The sequence below is a fragment of the Falco peregrinus genome, chromosome 11, assembly GCF_023634155.1.
Source record: "Falco peregrinus isolate bFalPer1 chromosome 11, bFalPer1.pri, whole genome shotgun sequence".
Classification (NCBI taxonomy): Eukaryota; Metazoa; Chordata; class Aves; order Falconiformes; family Falconidae; genus Falco; species Falco peregrinus.
The window spans coordinates 3,497,058-3,513,938 of NC_073731.1; the positions used below are offsets into that span (position 1 = coordinate 3,497,058).

General features: G+C 38.0%; 1 long non-coding RNA gene across 1 annotated transcript in view; it reads left to right on the top strand.

Annotated features, from left to right (window-relative positions):
- The window catches only part of LOC114012521 (uncharacterized), a 451,341-nt gene that overhangs the window by 333,254 nt on the left and 101,206 nt on the right, over nt 1-16,881 (top strand). Inside the window, exon 3 of the long non-coding RNA XR_008749315.1 lies at nt 15,774-15,901. This is a non-coding gene — a long non-coding RNA (uncharacterized LOC114012521). The remainder of the gene's footprint in view (nt 1-15,773; nt 15,902-16,881) is intronic.

The window sequence follows — 16,881 nt, forward strand, 5'->3', positions numbered from 1 at the left end:
GTCTGTAATGATGGTCTCTGTCATTAACTTGTCACTGAATGTTGTGTTTTTCTGATGCTGCTGTCTCCACTCAGTGTCCTGTTGCTGCCTGTAGTTTTCTATTTTTGAATATTATCTTCAATTTTATTGCCTAGTCCATTTTTTATGTTTTACCTCTTTATAAAAATTTCTTACTACTGATTTAAACTTCTCTGAAGTGGTGCTGCCACACACTACAGTGCATGTTCCAGTGGAATGTTTGTGAGAGCTATGAAACAAAAATCACCAAGTCCCTACTGTGTAACATTGTACTTCTAATTTTTGGACTTGTTAATGCAGGAACGTGATTTGTAGGGTTTATTGAAGTGTATGTTCTCTTGAATTTGACTGCCAGTATCAAAGCAGTTTGTTTGTAATGGCTTACTTGATTTCTTACTATAGTGAGAAGAAATATATATGCACACGTGTGCAGGCGTTATAAAAGAGCAGAATGTAAACATATTTTACTTTAAAATGTCCTTTTTTGGGGGTGAAGGGAAGATATATTTAAAGGTCAAAGGGAAACATTAATAGTGTTAGATAAATTTTACTGTATTTAAATTCAAACCCAATAAGAACTTTATACAATCTTTTGGACAAAGCCTGCAACGTTCTAATCTCTGCAAATCCACTCTGTACTGTTCACTGCTTTTCTTATTAATCAGTTCTACAGAGCTGTACTCTTCTCAATGCTGTTACACACACTGCATTTTTATTCTTCAGCTTCAGCTTGGCCTTTTCTATATTTTTGCTTCGTCTTACATTCAATTACCCACAGCCTAGTTTTCAGAATAGGGTACTATTGGTGGCTGCATTTAAGCAACAGCCCATTATGTCATCTTGCTTCATATATTTCACTCTGATCTTTTCTGGGATGAAGCTCATTTGAGAAATCTTTCCTCTGCCTTTGGGGAGAAATTATGTGCCTTCTTCCGCAAGGTCTGAAATTTGCCTTCTCAATTCTTTTGTTAATAAAAGAAAAAGCAAACACCCAACTTATTTACATCTTGGATCTTGTTGCTTTGCTAAACTGCAATGGTGGTGTTGCAGTTTCAGGAATACCAAGGTACTCTAATTACTGTTGCTCCATTTGTTGCTTTCATAATAGTATTTAGTGTTCCAAATTCAATGTCTACCTTTGTCAGAAGCCTTCTGTATTCTTTGTAATAAATGCTTTCATACTTGAGAAGTCCATCTCCCTTCCATATGTGAGTTTGACAAGCATTTGTGAAACTGTTTGCCCAGTGAGAGTTCTCTTTGAAAAAATCCACAGCACAGAACTTATGACATTTGATGAAAGTCTTGGTCACTCTTTAGGGATGGTGCCTGGGACTGAATTTTAGACTTACTCAGAACTGCCATGTTTTTTATGTCATTTTCACAATTTCATTTGAATTATTTTTTCTGGCCAAAATAAAAGGGACTATTTTAAAAAATATATATCTATATTTATTTTTTTTTAGCATGAGCCTTCATAAGCAAGAGTATGGTGTTAAAACCAGAATATATTTATAGTCTTTTATATGTATTCATAAATATATATACTAAAAATACATATGTGTGTACACAAAGTAATTATTTCTATTTAACGGTAGGTAGTAAAACCACACAATCGTCTTCTACATAATTTGGTGGCACTGATAAGAGTTACTGTTCACCACTCAAGTTTTTTCCCCAGGCCTTTTTGTCCACAAATTCTCTATTAATCTATGGTAAAATTCCTTTGGAAAACTGATGGCGCTATTTCCTTTTTTAGTATCAAATCTGGTTTCTTCATGCTATCTCCCAATCCCAATTTTATTTGAGTCGTGTCTGCCATGATTTTTTTTCCTGGAACTCTTGCTTCATCTTCTGCTTGGAGAACTGGAAGTACGTGCCATGCTTTGATTTGGTGATGGAGACATACATTGTTGGTGTTCATTTAATATAACTGCCATGTACAAATATTTATGCCTAGGATTCCAGTTAAAGAGAAATTGAAACCAGCATAATCCATGCAATCGGCCAGCTTCCGTATTCAGAGTAAGGTTCTGAGGTTTGTATTATCTGCAGTGTGGTTTCTCCCATGTATATACACTGAACTATAATCAGACGTACAGATTTTAGAGTTAAGAACTGCATTAGGTACATAAAAAGAAAGCAAAAATCCCAGCCACGATACTTTAGAAACCTTATGCTAGAAATATGGAAGGATTTCACAGATATGATAACCAAACAAATCCTTAGCTTTTAATAGTATAAAACGTAGTAAAAGCTGAAAGTTCATGCCAGTGCTTCAAAATAATTGTCTTTAATATTATTATTGATCATGTAGTAGGAGACAGCCTGAGTGATACCAGGATTTCAAGGGAATGCTTTACAGCTTAATTATGTTTCCCTTGGAGACTTAACATAATTCAATTTATTTTCCCTCGTGTTTCATCAATCATTATATGAATAGAAAGAATATCTGAGCTTCATTTCTAAGTGAATTCCTGTAGATGCAAGAACTTTTGACAATATGCAGATTAGAGAGGAATGGAGAACACCTTCTGTGGAGGAATGAACCTTCAAAACCTCTAAGATGATGGTAACACTGTTCTGTATTGTTGGTAAATTTTCTGAGGACAAACTGTTGAGGCATATGGCCTCTGCAAATGGCCAGTTCTGCTACAAGAAACACACTGAAATTGGGCCAAATAATTCTTTATAGCCAGCTATTTCTGAAAAGGTTTTATTGTGCATGGAAGATGCACATGCATTTTCTTTTTGACTTGCAAAAGGTACTAATGAATTTAGCTTGTTTTCTGTACAATAGTTTATTACTGCCTTAATCCATGTCACAGAGTAAGTTATAGGTGGTGTTGAATCTTGCTTGGTACCCAGTAGGCTCTTCATCTCCATTTTGGAAACTGCCAAATTATTCAGGATATTTATCACCTTCTATGGGAGGCTTCCAAAGCACCCATATGAAATGAAATAGAGATTATTTTTAGGGCAAAATGATCATCACCTGAGATTTTCTTTATATGTTGTTTACTGATATTCACAGACGTGTTATACAAGGGAAGTCCTGCATCAAGAAAGTGCATGTCCTTTGCTAATACTGTTTTGGTACAAATCATTGCAAGTGGTTCTTTTACCTATCTCGACATGCTCTTAGCAGCTGATGAGCTTTCTGTGTGCGTGGGGACTGGGAGCAGGCTGCAGGGGGGAAAGCTGTGCCAAACAGAGCCGAGGGTGCATGGGGCTGTGGGACCACGGCACTGTCACGGGGTGGTGGAGAAGTGTCATTTACATCCTCCATGCACCTACTGCGCGGTCTGGTTCGTGGTGGCAGGAGGAATTGGAGATTGTCTATTGCTAGGGGGTTAGATGAAGGAGCTTTTTAAAAAAATATCAAATAAGTCCAGATCTGAGTCAGTGACTTTTAAAATGAAAGGTCTGCTCTATTACCGTTAATGGGCAGGCTTTCATAATTCTTTGCTATTAGAGCACTAACTCCCTCTTTTCAAAGCCTTCCTGAACCTCTCATTGTCCAGCATTTGTATCCCTCACTTTAATGAGTGCTAAATAAGAATTATATAAGTATTCCAATAATTCTCACTGGACAGTTAATTAAGCATCACTGACTCTAAGGAGCAGTCAGCTATTACCTCCTTTTACAGACAAGTGCTTCCACAGACACAAAGGGAAGAGGTCAATTTAAAAAAAAATGATGTGTGGATTAGTAATCTTTCTCTATAATAAATGACCTAGCTAACAAGCTGGAACAGTGAAATAAAAACTCACCTTTTTTTTTTTTTTTTTTTTTTTTTTTGTCCCCTCATTTTTCCGATCCAATCTCTTGTGTTCCTTCAACCTTCTTTTAGAAAGACAGTTAATTCCCTTTAACTTTTTTGGGCCTGAATATTTTGAACTAAAGCACTCCAAATTTTTTGCTTCCCTCAGAAAACTGCATGGAGCACGGCCCTGCCCAGTTCTTCATTGCACATTCTTTTTTAATAGCTTCTGTTTTTTCTCATATTTGATGGATCCTACCAAAAACTTCAACTAGAGTGAGAGCAGAGGACCATAATACCAGTCTTACACACAGGGTATTTTATTAAGTCCAGCAGTTAAAAATGTACAAAGTTCCTTGTAATAATCCATTCATTCTGTTCTCGCCTGATTCTTGGAGTAAGCCTGCACAATTATTCAAATCCCAGCTTTTAGCTACAGCATACACCTCGCCATGGGGCTATGCCTCTGTAATCTTGCTTTGGTCTTGCATGTCAAATGGAATTAACTCCCATAAGAAATGTATGCGAAGACAACCCAAAGTGTCTAATCCTACTGCTGTCTTAAATTTCTGAAACTCAGACCTGTCATCTTTTTCTATAGCTTTGTTGAAGTTCTCACTTATGCTTCAGTCCATCCAAAGATGAAGTTTAGAGAAATTTGCATTTTTATATATTTTTTTCAGTTGTGCACTCCTGTGGCCTTTTCACATATTCCCTTTGTGGAATTATTTTTTTTCGAACCCAAGTCCTATTTTATACTCAGTGGAACGCCTGATGGAGGTGGGTCTGCTTGCTTTTAGCTGCCAGTATACAAATTTAAACATACAGAGCATTACGCTACTTGATGATGCTCATGCCACATGGGTGTGTGGAAATAATGATATCATTATGACTATACCTTAACAGCTCAGCCTAGCTAATCACAAAACTTAATTCTGACTTGATTAAATCTCAAATGGCATTGCTTTCTTCATGAATAAAGTGCTTGCTGAAATTAGCTTTGCGTAGTGTAACTACACTGTTTGTGTGTTGTACTAGAAGTAGATTAGCTTTCAAAGCAGCCTTTCCAATGTGTCTGTCTTCTGCTGTTCTCTAGGGGGCATGCTTTCAAATTTCAACAAAAAAATGCCTACATTATAAATAATGAAAGGGAGAAAAAGCAAAGCATTATCAGAGAGAAACTTAATTTTCCACTTATTCAATCAAATATCAACCAGATCTGATTAGGGGTGGCCAATTTTAGATGAACCAGGCAAAATACATTTACATAGGGGGTCCAGTTTCAACATAATTTCAGTAAAAAGCAATTACAAAATTATAGTCAGATAGAAAGCTGGTTCTTCTAGGTGTCTTGGCTAAGTGAGGTTGGAAGGGTAAAACTGTAACTTATTGTAGTGGATATTTAATAAGTGGTAAGCCACAGCACTCTCCACTTGAAAGTTAATTAAGGCCGTAGAATGACCATACTTGTACAGCAAATATGTTAATGGGTTAGCCATGGCAACTGTCACAACAAAGCCCAGCAAAAAATAATGGGTTTATGCATCGTTTTTGCTGATCATTACATCTTTTAGAAAATACTGTTGTATTTTGTTTTGCTCTGGTTTGTTTTCACTATTTTGGGGAATAGTGTAGTAGCATTTAATTTAGGAATGCCTTAATGTTGTTATTAGAAACTTGAGACTGAAATACTAAGATGCAGAAAAAGATTAAAATATTTGCTTATGTACTGGCACTATATAAACGTCAATAAATAGTGCATGTGAATGAGACTTTATTTAGTATTTTTAGGCAGGCTATGTGGCTTTTAGAGAGCACAGTTCTGCTCAAAAAGCTTGAGCCATTCCTTTATATGTAGTATTTAATTTATGAGTGTAATTCCTGCATTACTTTTGTTGCTGTTGAATAAGTGAACTCAGTGGCAAACAGGCTGTCAATTGACCGCTTGACTTTAAGTTGATTAAATCTTAAATTTTCCTCCAAGAAATCTCATTCTGAGCGCGGTCAGTTCTGGTCTTCAGGGTTGATTTTGCATGCTCAGTTCCCATGAATTTTGAATGTCTTTAGCAGTCCATGTGAGAATAGGGCAGAGGAGCATTTTGGTTTGGGATTTCCGTTCCCTTACCCCCTGGCGCTGTGTAGCTCTAATTTCAAGAAGCTTGAAAAGCTTCATGTCGAAAATTACTAAAATGCTTTCTGAGATGGTCATAATAGTACTTGGTACCTCTCTCTTGTCATTAAACTGACCAGGGCAATCCTCAGAATTTGTAAATTGATACTGACCTACGGAAGTCAGGCAATGAGAGTTTTGCTTCATTGTATCTACTAATCTAAAAATTCAGATTAGAGGCCCAACTGAGCAAGCAACAAGGAGGTTTGTCCCAAACTGTATGTATCTGGCAAGGCTTCAACTTCTGGTCTTCTGCTGATCTCCTTGCTGCTATGGTGGTGTTGGACACTGCCATGAAGTTAAAAGTAATGGGAGATGTCATTTTAAAACTTTGCTGCCATGGACTGTGGTAAAAGCACTGAGAAGCATTGCAGTCTGAGGACAGCTTAAGAAAAAGAATAACTTGTGAAGAGCTAAATGAAAACTACCTGTCAAACTGCAGTACATGGAGAAATGTGATCAGGTTGGCAAATGATGGTACCTGTAAGTAGATGGCCCATTAGGGGTAACTAAAAAACCTGGCTAATAAGAAAGGATCTTAAGGGAATATGTAATTAGGAAGGATGAATTAAATGGGAGAAGAATACAAGTGTGTTTGGAGAGTAGAAATGATAGCAGGGCAGAAAGTAAAAAAGCAGTGTGTGTCAAGCAGCTGAAGAAAAAAACAGAAAAAGAATGATCGGGAGAGGTGGGGATATTTCCAGGTCATCATGTCAGTGCAAGTGAGTAAAATGAGGCCTAGCTGTTATATTCCAATAAATGAGGGTAGTGTTAGCTTTGCTCAATTAATGAGTAATACTGCATGAAGACAGAAGTTGGACCTGAGTGGCAGCATACACACAGCTCTGTGTAGTGTATAGGATGAATGGCAATTATACACAATAAATTCCTGGCCAACAAAAAGCAGTAGTAAAAATGTGGCAATCTTACTTGAAGACCACAAAGTGTTATGGGCTATAATTTCATGACTAAGTCAATTCTGCCTATCCCTTCAGATCACTTTCTTCTCTGATACAGTGTCTTGGTGAAGCTGAGGTATAAACGAAAAGCAGCTGACTTGAGATTAATTTGGTCAAAGCAACTTTGATGCAGTTTCATGGGCAGAAGTGTTTGGTAAACTTGGAGTCACCATCTCAGCTGAAGACCTCTGCCCAGTGATGAGTGGGTTGCTGTGGTAAATTTTGTAGCTAGAATATGTACTTCAGCTTGCAAAACAATTACTCTGTTACCTATCAAAAAATATCCTCCAGTATGTGACTAAGCTAAGTGACTACGTTTGCACAAGTGGCGACAGAAGGCAATTTTTTGCAGCCCTTACTGTATATCAGACATAAATGTAAATGGATGAATAAAATCAAGAATTGTTGCAATCTTTGAAGTTCTTCCTTCACACCCTTTGAAAGTTTATGTCACACACTTTACAAAGGCTCAGTGTTTGGACAAATTGTTCTCTCTGTACGATATTGGGTGAAGATACCGTACAGTTCCTCCTGTGTGTGTCTCTTGTCTAACTAAAGGCTCTGTGGGGAGGGTCACGTTTCTTAATATGGGCTCTGACACCAATGTCCCACTTTTGTCTGAGATCTTGAGATGCCAATGAAATACAAATAACAATTGCACCCATGCATGAATGATTCAATGCTGATTTTTTTTTAAAAGGTGTTTTGTTTTACTATCTAATTCAAGAGCAAAAAAAGTAGGCCATTTTAAGGAAATGATGTATGATCATGGACATAAAAACCACCTTAGCACTGAGCTCATCACAGAAAGAGGCTTGAATATGCTCAGTACTTTCTCAAGAGGTACCCAAGGGACAGTGCAGGGAGAGGAGAGACTGATATCTTAATCAAAGTTGTGTTTTGGTCTCAGATGACCTGGAGATTCTTCTGGAAGTTCAGTGTTGTAGCAATGTATAATGGGACTGTTGTGTTAATCCAAATAATTCTACATATAACTATGGATTCAGTGCTTCCACTATATTTTAAACTGAAAGATGTAAAGCCAGTGCGCCACCCTGGAAAACTTTCAAATATATCCAGTCTTCCTGAACAGTCATTTAAAAACAATCCATTACCTTGTTTTTGAAGAATTCACACTGCAGGACTAGCTTCAGGTTGTTCTGAAGGACAGAATGCATCCTGAGTAACAGCTTGAATGAGAACTACAAAACAATTTCCCTAGGGCTAATAATGTAGACAATTGAATTTTATTCTCCATAAATACGTCAAATGTCCTAGACAAGTGGTAATGCCTCTGTTGTCGTCTTTTTGCTGACTACATCCCTCTTGGACCTTACAGAAAGACCTCTGAAGAATGTGGCTAAGGAACGGAAAGATGCAGGGAGCTTGGGCAATAATATTTTTGTAACGCTATCTACCAAAAGAGAAAAACAGTTGTCTCTGTAGCTGCCACGCTCTTATGCATTCCATGCCTTCATCTCTGGCTGGCAAATTTTTAGATCAGTTTTTGTGTTGCTTTGCTGTGTGTTGAAACTTTTTCAGCAGTGTTACATCACCTTATTTTTCATACTTTTGCCCCTCTCCTTCCTGTGTCAGCTCCAGAGCGGCAGATTTATTCTGCCCATAATCAGTTTCTGAGTCAGTTTGGATGACCTTGATTCCGGTTGCAATTTTGTGACTTCGGTGTCACTGCTTCACTTTGTGTTTCCCTTCTCACTCTTTTTCTGCCTTGCCTGTTTAAGACTGTAAGTCTCTATCTTTCCGTAGAATTTTTCCATACAGGATATAGCCTGGGGTATTATTGTTTAATATTCTAATAAATATGTGCGTAAGTGTGAAAGAGTACATGTGTATCTACAGTACCAGAAATATCCTAAACCTTTTCTAGGCATGTGAGAAGTCAGTCCTTTGCTTGAAACTGCTTACATTTAGAAAGTCTGCTCCTGCAGGCCAGCATATTGTGCTGAGTCCTGGTCTTGATGGAGAGCTCTAGCCTTGCACATAGGTTTCTCTGTGCCATTCTTTACAAAAGCAGTTGCTGGATGTGCAGTAGTGCAGAAAAAATCTGGAAAGCAGCAAACATGTTGTTTTAATTTGGGGGGAAAAAAGCCCACCAAAACAAAACTTAAAAAAACCCCAACCTTTGCCCATATACCTTTATATTCTTTCACTGTTACCTACTTGTTTGCTTTTTATTCAGCTTGTTTATTTAAAAATGCTCTCACAAACTTTTGCTTTGATTCCAAGTTGGCTCATTTAGCATGACTCTCTAAAACTCGCCCGTTGTCATGTATTGCTTTCTTGATGGTTTAAACTCTCACTGCTCCAGTATCTAAATGTATGAGCATGGTCTTAAGATGATGGTCTCACTTTCAAATGGGAGTATCAAAAACACTTAGCAATGTGCTTGCAAAGCTTGCTAAGTGATTTTAAATCCTCTGATAGAAGCTATCTATTATAATCGTGCCAAGTACTATTATTAATGTCTTCAGCCTCTCCATTCTGTTTTTGCTCAAGCCATGCCCAAGAACAATTAGCTGTTTGTTTGACCCACATTATAACATCAGTTCTCCATTATGATAACAGTGGACTAAGAAAAACACATAATCTTCAGATTTAATGGAGCAGAAGACTGCAAAGGGCCAAACCCGTCTTGATAAAATGCCCTGAAGTCAGCAACTTTATGCAGAGGTGGATCTGGCACAGTGTGATTTCTATAGCTGTATCTGATTGTTACATGAAAATATAGCACTAGTATCAGTGGCGTTGCAGCAGATTAGTCATAAACCACTGTTGAAGATAGCATATACTGTGGGGGAGCTCAGCATCACAATCTTTGTGGTCTTTAGGGGAGCCAAACCTGTTTGTTGGTATGCATGCAAATAAGAAACAAAGAATCTGAGGAAGAGGGAATGTATATGCATGTCTCATGTCATACTTTCATTCATCATTACAAGTGTCTATGCAGGGACTGTTGCTTTTATAAGGTCATTGGTAGTTGACCAGTATAGTGGCATATCAGTGGACAGGCACAATATCGAGGACATCATAGTACAGGATATATACTCATTTTCTGAATAGAATGGTTGGCATGACACACTGTAAATGGAATTGCCTCTTGTCTTATATAAACTGTGTTTATAGAACATAATCTGCAAATACATTGCATTCTGAGATACTATGACTTAAAATGTATAGATTGGTCCGATAAATGGTCTCACATTATCTGTTTTATGCTTCTGTTGTATGCACAAGACATGCTGCTAAGAAACAAAAAGGACATGCGTTTATTTTCAGGCATAGGACTTTGCAACCACTTGGGAAGAATATTCTTGATTGAGAACCAAAACATTCCATGATGCTTAACAAACCTGCAAATTGAAAAATCAACATCTGCCCTGTGTTAGCAACATAGCAGGAGAAAGACCTGCAGCCTGAAAAATTCAAAATATTCCTTAAATTATATTTCTGTGCATTTACAAAATTACTACTTTCTGAATCAAAAGTCTGAAGCTGTTTTTATATGGGAGCATATGTTGTGTCGATAGACAATATCTCAGCCTGTAGTTGTACATGAAAAGCCCTGCTGCATAACGTAATGGACAGTCCTTTGAACACGAAGCTGCATCTCAATGAATGCTCCTATAACAATATTTTAAAATAAATGATATGCATCATTAAATCACTGAAGACGACTAACTCAATTGTAGAAAACCCACAACTGCAATCACAGTTACAGTTCTTATTTGAATATTTTAGTTTTCACCTGAGCAGCCAATGGAAGCGAGTGAAGCACAGTCTGCGTTCAAACAGATGAAGGCACTCCTCTAAAAGAAACGGAGAGAAACCTGTGATTACGTAGTTACCATAATGCTGGCTGCTTGCTTAATGCCTGCATGGGATTTTTTTGCTGTTTCCCTTATTTACATATCACAGGCACATCTTTTATAAAGTTACTTTAAATAATTTATTAGATTGATCTTTTCAAAATTCTGCTCAGGCTAGGTGTCATTAAGAAAAGTTATTTAAACTTATTTAAAGGTTTGTGCCTGAGTAGGGCGTTTACCTGCCTCACTGCTGGTATTCTAAAAATACCTCCATGTCCATACCATTATCCATTCTTCACGTCCAATTGCTCTGTTATGGTAATAGTCAGAAGCACACCATGTAGTAATTACTTACAGCTGACTTAAGAAAAGAATATTCAACTCCCCCACTGTTCCACTAGAAGGTCTTTATGCACTATTAACTCATTCCTGTTTATTAATACTCTACTGGTAATTCTAGCTGCTGCTTTTTAGGTTTGTAATAGGAGGACTATTAAAGAGCAATTATTGACCATATGGGTTAGTGAATATTTGTGGTGGTTGTTCTGTTGGGGTTTTTTTTATTCTTTAAGTTGTTTTTAAGGAGCCACATCACAATATAGTGGTGCAACTTTACATCTGCCTGGGATTAGCAGTTTTGGCAGCATTCCCCACCTAGAAAATGCAAATTCCATATTTCAGAAATATCAGCTGAAGCTGTGAAAATACAGAACAATTTAAAAAACATAAAATCACTGTGCCAGACAAAGTGAAAATCTTTGTCTTTTTTTTTTTTTTTCCCCAGCACTGTACGGTTTCATCTAATTTCTTGTCTGTCTGTCTTCATGTTTCTCTTTCTTTGACATTTTTTCAGGTTTTAGGTCTTGTCCTAGAATCCAAAATGGTCAAGTGTAAATTTCAAACTAATAAAACTTCTTCTAGAAAAGTGTGAGTTATTGCACTTTTAAGAACTAGAAGTCTGGCTTCCTTAGTAAGGCTGCCTAGTGAGAAGATTGAGGAGAGACAAAATTACAGCAATTACCTCACAAATAGCTGGGCTGAAAAAAATGGTGTCTTCCCCCTTTCCTCTCCTGCTTGCTTTTTTTTTTTTTTTTTTTTTTTTTTTTTTAATCTTCTTAGAAATCTAACTGCAGTTCCTGCCTTTGCCAGCAGCAATAGCTGTCACTCGTGCAGGTTTGTAGTGATGACTTCTTTTCCAACTGCTCTGCATGGGGAAGGCCAAACCAGCTCGTGGTTTTGGCATCCGTTTTCATTCATGTGAGAAAATAAGCCAACTGAAAGATGGAGAAGAAGAGGGTTGCTGTAAAAAGAGTGAGTTGGAAGGAGGATGCAAAGACTTTAGTAGGGAAAGAAGATGGAGCAGCAATGAGAAAGTATAAACTGAAGCGTGGGATGTGGTATAGGCGAAAAAGCATGAATTCTAGAAAAAAGCCAGCACATCCTGGTGGCAGAGGGCAGAACGTGAGTCTGCCATTCCAGGCCCCATTATTTCTTTTCTCCTTGTCTCTAGAAGACAATTCCATCAATGTGAAAGAACACGGCTTTGGGAGCATTGGTGACTGCTAGTGAATTCTGGGGGATGTAAAAAACTGTTCCAAACAAAAAATATTTGGTAGGTGAATTGATTTTCAATCCAAAAGCACTGTGCTATAAGCAAATACTTTGCAAAACATGTCTCATTTCTAAATTCTCTTCTGGATTTTCTCTAACACTGTTGAAGAAAAGTAAAACTTTCAAAACTAATTACCTTTATTTGCCACTGACTCTGCTTTTTTCCAGAATTTTCTTAATTTTCATGCAGGCATGAAAGTGTGCTAACACCATACTGGAAATAATTACATAACAACAACAACAAAAAAATCTGTCCAGCTTCTGGGCTGTTAAAAGCAAAATGGTGGTTCTATTCAGTTTACACCTATCATACCAGAATGCCAAACTGTCATTCATTCTAAAAATAAACATGTTATGCAGTCTTTTGTTCTATACTGCTGCCTGAGTTTTCATTAGAAAATTCATCTGTGGGGTATTACAGCAAAAGTGTTCCCTCCTTCAATAATATTGCTTGGAAGGTGTCTGGTTTTTTCGTAAAACCTGGTCCACTTCAGTGTGGTGCTTTTAGGTCCTGAATGTTGTAGAGACCTTTTTTCCCCAGATGGCAAAGCTAAGAGAGGAAGAATTGAAGGGATGTGCCCTTGGTAGAGAAGCATGGGACAGGTGTAAGGTAGGAGGTCATTGTTTATGGACTTCACCTCTGCCTTGCCCAAAAGAGCTGCACAACACAGGTAGGAATCTGTTGAGTGACATTAGGCAAGGGGGCTGAAGGTATAAAAAGGTGACATCGATTTTACTGCTTAGAAATATGGGCTGGTTAATTTTCTTTATGTGCCTGGCATCTTCACCATGCTGCTGATTTTTTTTTTTTTTTCTTCTATGGTTTGTTATTTAAAATCTTTGTTCAGGTGGAGGTGCCATTTCAAGTTTGAAATAAATGAATAACTGGGAATCTGGAGTGAGATGGCCCTTGATGCACTGCAGGGCTGCAGTGGGTCTCCGAGTATGGGCTGCATGCAAAATTTACATTAGATTGATGTCAGAGCCATCAGGAGGCTGCCGCAGCTGCTGGGCTTCACAACTTAGCATTGAACGTCAGAGATTTGTGAGGAAAGGCCTTACCTCTGTACCCTAAAAAAAGAGAGCTGAGTTTGTATCAGTTAAATGGCTTGATTCTCTCATCTCTGATTTAAACCTGCCCCCAAATAGTCAATTATCTTTTAGCAAGAGAATGTTGAGAAATGTTATTTTTACGACTTAAAAGTACAGGTTAAAACTGACTATGCTGTTGGTATGTAACTTATTCAATCTGGTAAATTAGTAGAGCATGATATTCTTTGAGAAGCTGGAGCGTAGGAGCAATCCCTGAACATGCTTAAAGAAAAATGTTGTGTGATTCAGCTCTTCTTGCTGTTGCAGGGAAGCGATTAGAGGTGCACCACTTTGTCAGTTCATCTCCTTAAGTCATAATATATTATTTATTACAAGTATTTCATTTCTTAAGCCTGTCTTCTTTTTTTTCCTTTAAGATACCACTAACTATTTGATCTTGAGGGCTTATTTTTTATTACGATTATTATTATGTACAGGTATGTGGGGAGGGAAGGATTTTGGGCTAAAGCAAAACCCAAGCTTTTTAACATATGGAGTGTCAGTGTTTTCATGTTGTTGTGGTGCTTTTTACACCTCATGTTGATGGTGGTGTGATTGTGGTTGGTTCAAGTGCATCTGGGGTACCCTGTAGCCTTGCTTTTCAGGGGCTTTCTGACTCTCTTACAATTTGTTTCTCCCTTTTCTGGTATAACCAAGCACGAACTGTCAGTGTGAAATGTAAACTGATATGCCATCTGTATGTTAAATGATTATGTCTCACCTTAAAAACCCAGTGTTAGCCAGGCTTGTCATGCTGCACATCCCCTTTCCCATGGCCACCATGCTGTCCCTGCCTGTCTCTCTCACACGTGTGTACGCACACACACACACACACACGCACACCTTTGGGATACAGCTTTTTTTTTCTTGAGTGCACCATGCAGCCCCAGTGAAGGCTGTGGAGTGCTCTGGGTTTGTTTGCACTTGGTGAGCACCTGAATGCTATGACTCGGAGCACAAGTGGCTCCTCTTTTCCTGCCTGAAGGAAGGCTGTGTGAATGAGCAGCAGGAGATGAAAACTGCCCAAACAGCTACAGTATATTCTCTTAATCCTTTTTTGGATACCTGTAGAAAGTAGTTATACATATTCCACTGGAAAGGGGTTTTAGTGTGAGTTACAGTATATTAAAAAAAAAAAAAAAAGAAAAAAAAACACTAAAAAAATAATGGAATGTTTCACCTTCTGATTGAGCTCACACATCAGGAGCATGTCGAAGGGAGGAAAAGCAGCAGAGCATATTTCCCACATGCAAGAGGAAACCTGAGCGACTGGGGCAGGATGGGAGAATTTGGTAGCACTGCTGCTGCAGAGCCGCAGACTTTGTGTTGCTGGAGGTATGACTGCAGGTGTTACATCAGCTACTTAAATTGCAGATGCACAATGACTTTTCATGCAGTAGCACACTTACAGGAATGAGGATAATATCAGACCTATTGGATAAATCGAGAATTTCATTTTCTATGGCTAAAGCTGTTGCAAAAGGAAGTGGCCGGTTGAGATGCTAATTTTCCCATCCCACATCTAGCAGGTTTTTTTTCTGTTTGGGCAGTGCTGCTTTGCCCTCTTGCTGTCTGACACAGTGCTTGTTCTTGTTCCTCATGTGGTCAGGGGGGATGAGAGTGAGCAGCACGGGGTCTGCTGAAGGAAAAACAGAGGAGACAGTCACTTCAAACTGGGACATATGGTGGTTCTACTGTGGCGCTTGTGGAACCTGTTAACTAAACTGCTTTAGACATCTTGAATTAATTTGACAGGATTTGAAAGTTAACATGTTTTGTTAAAAGAAAAGAAGAAATCTTATCACAAATCAGCCTCTTTTATTTTAAATAAAAGTAAAATTTGTGATAAGACCTGCTTTTCTTTTTTTTTTAAAAAAAAAACACCAAACCAACCCCCAAAACTTACTAACAGTAAACTAACTGAAATATTAACATTAAACATTGTTTAGGTTAACCAAATTATCTTAACAGAGGGCGGGTGCATTCTTGACATAGCTGGTGTTGTAGGGTAGATTCTTCCATTTGTCAGATGTTTAGAAGAAACCTTTCATTTAAAAGGAAAGGAAGTCTTGTAGAAGTGACTTGTAAGGGCTAAAATAAAAAAAAAATAAACAAATTAGGGAAGTGTAAACTTGCTGTATGTTTGGCGATCTGAGAGCAAAACTGTCATGACTTTGTTTAGTTCCCAAAAGGGTAATCAGAGTATGTTTGATTAAAAGAATTGAACTGTCTCATCACCTGAGCTAGACATGAAAAGTTATAAAGAATGTTAAATGAAGGTGTAGCAATATGACATATCCCCATTTTTTTCCTCTTTTTGCCCCTCTCTCACCAGACTGCTGATGAGAACAGAAGAAGGAACAGATGGTGGCACCATCCTATCTCAGCACCAAATATTGCCCTGAAGTACATGGTGCCAAAACACGTCCCCATGCGGATAAGCAGATAGTGCTCCTGCAAAGCGTAAGTGTCCACTGTTACATTCCTTTGCAAAGAAACCCCACAACAGCAAATAAGCCCCCTATGTCTGTCTTAACTGGAATTTTCAGGAAATTTTTTCCTAAATGTTGTTTTGAGATCAGAGAGAAATGACTGCTTTATAATTTGCTATGGTCATTCAAGATCTACACTTCCTTCTCTGTCTGCCATTCCACCCTTTTGTCCTTCCTTGCACTGACTGAAACATTTTGGTTTCATTTTTTAGAAGTTCTGATAAATCTTTCGTAATAGATTTTAGTTCTGCAGCTTAACGATATTGAATCTTTCCTAAGATTTATTGTCAGTTTCACTTGACCCTGGGGGTCAGAACTTAGTGTTTGATGGAATTTGTTGCAGAATCAGGGAATGCTGTGAAAGTTGCTATTTTTGGTTTCTGTTTTGCTGTATCTAGAATCAATAGATTTTAAAAAATGAAGTGATAGGAACTGTTTTCTTGGTTGTTAAAAATATGGTGTGTGTGTTTCATGAACTTTGGTTTCTGGACAAGCTGATTTGTACTATTTCTGATAAAAATATGCAAAGACATCCAAGGTTTTTGACTTTTAGAATTTTAATTTCCTTAAAAAAAAAACAAAATTACTGTCTCCCAGTGAAGGTGTAGATTGCCACACTGGGAGTTTAAGCTCTTGGTTATCAGCTTGCTTTTCATAGTTACTTCTCAGACCCTGTTGGAAGGGTCTATAAACGTTTGAGCCTTTCTGGAAACACTGCTCTGCACAATCATATGTGTTTGCAAAGAGGGCAATTGCTGTATTGGAGCTGGTGTGGACCAAACATTTACGAGATAGCACTGGTGTTGGCCCGTGTCCTTTTTGTAAAATACAGACTGGGTTGTTGGCTTCCTTCTGCAAGCTCCTGTTGCACACAGTGACGTACTTTGGCTGTCTTACCACTCTAGCTAACTGGAAGAGGCAGCCCCATAGCAGTGAGTGGAAAAGGTGCAG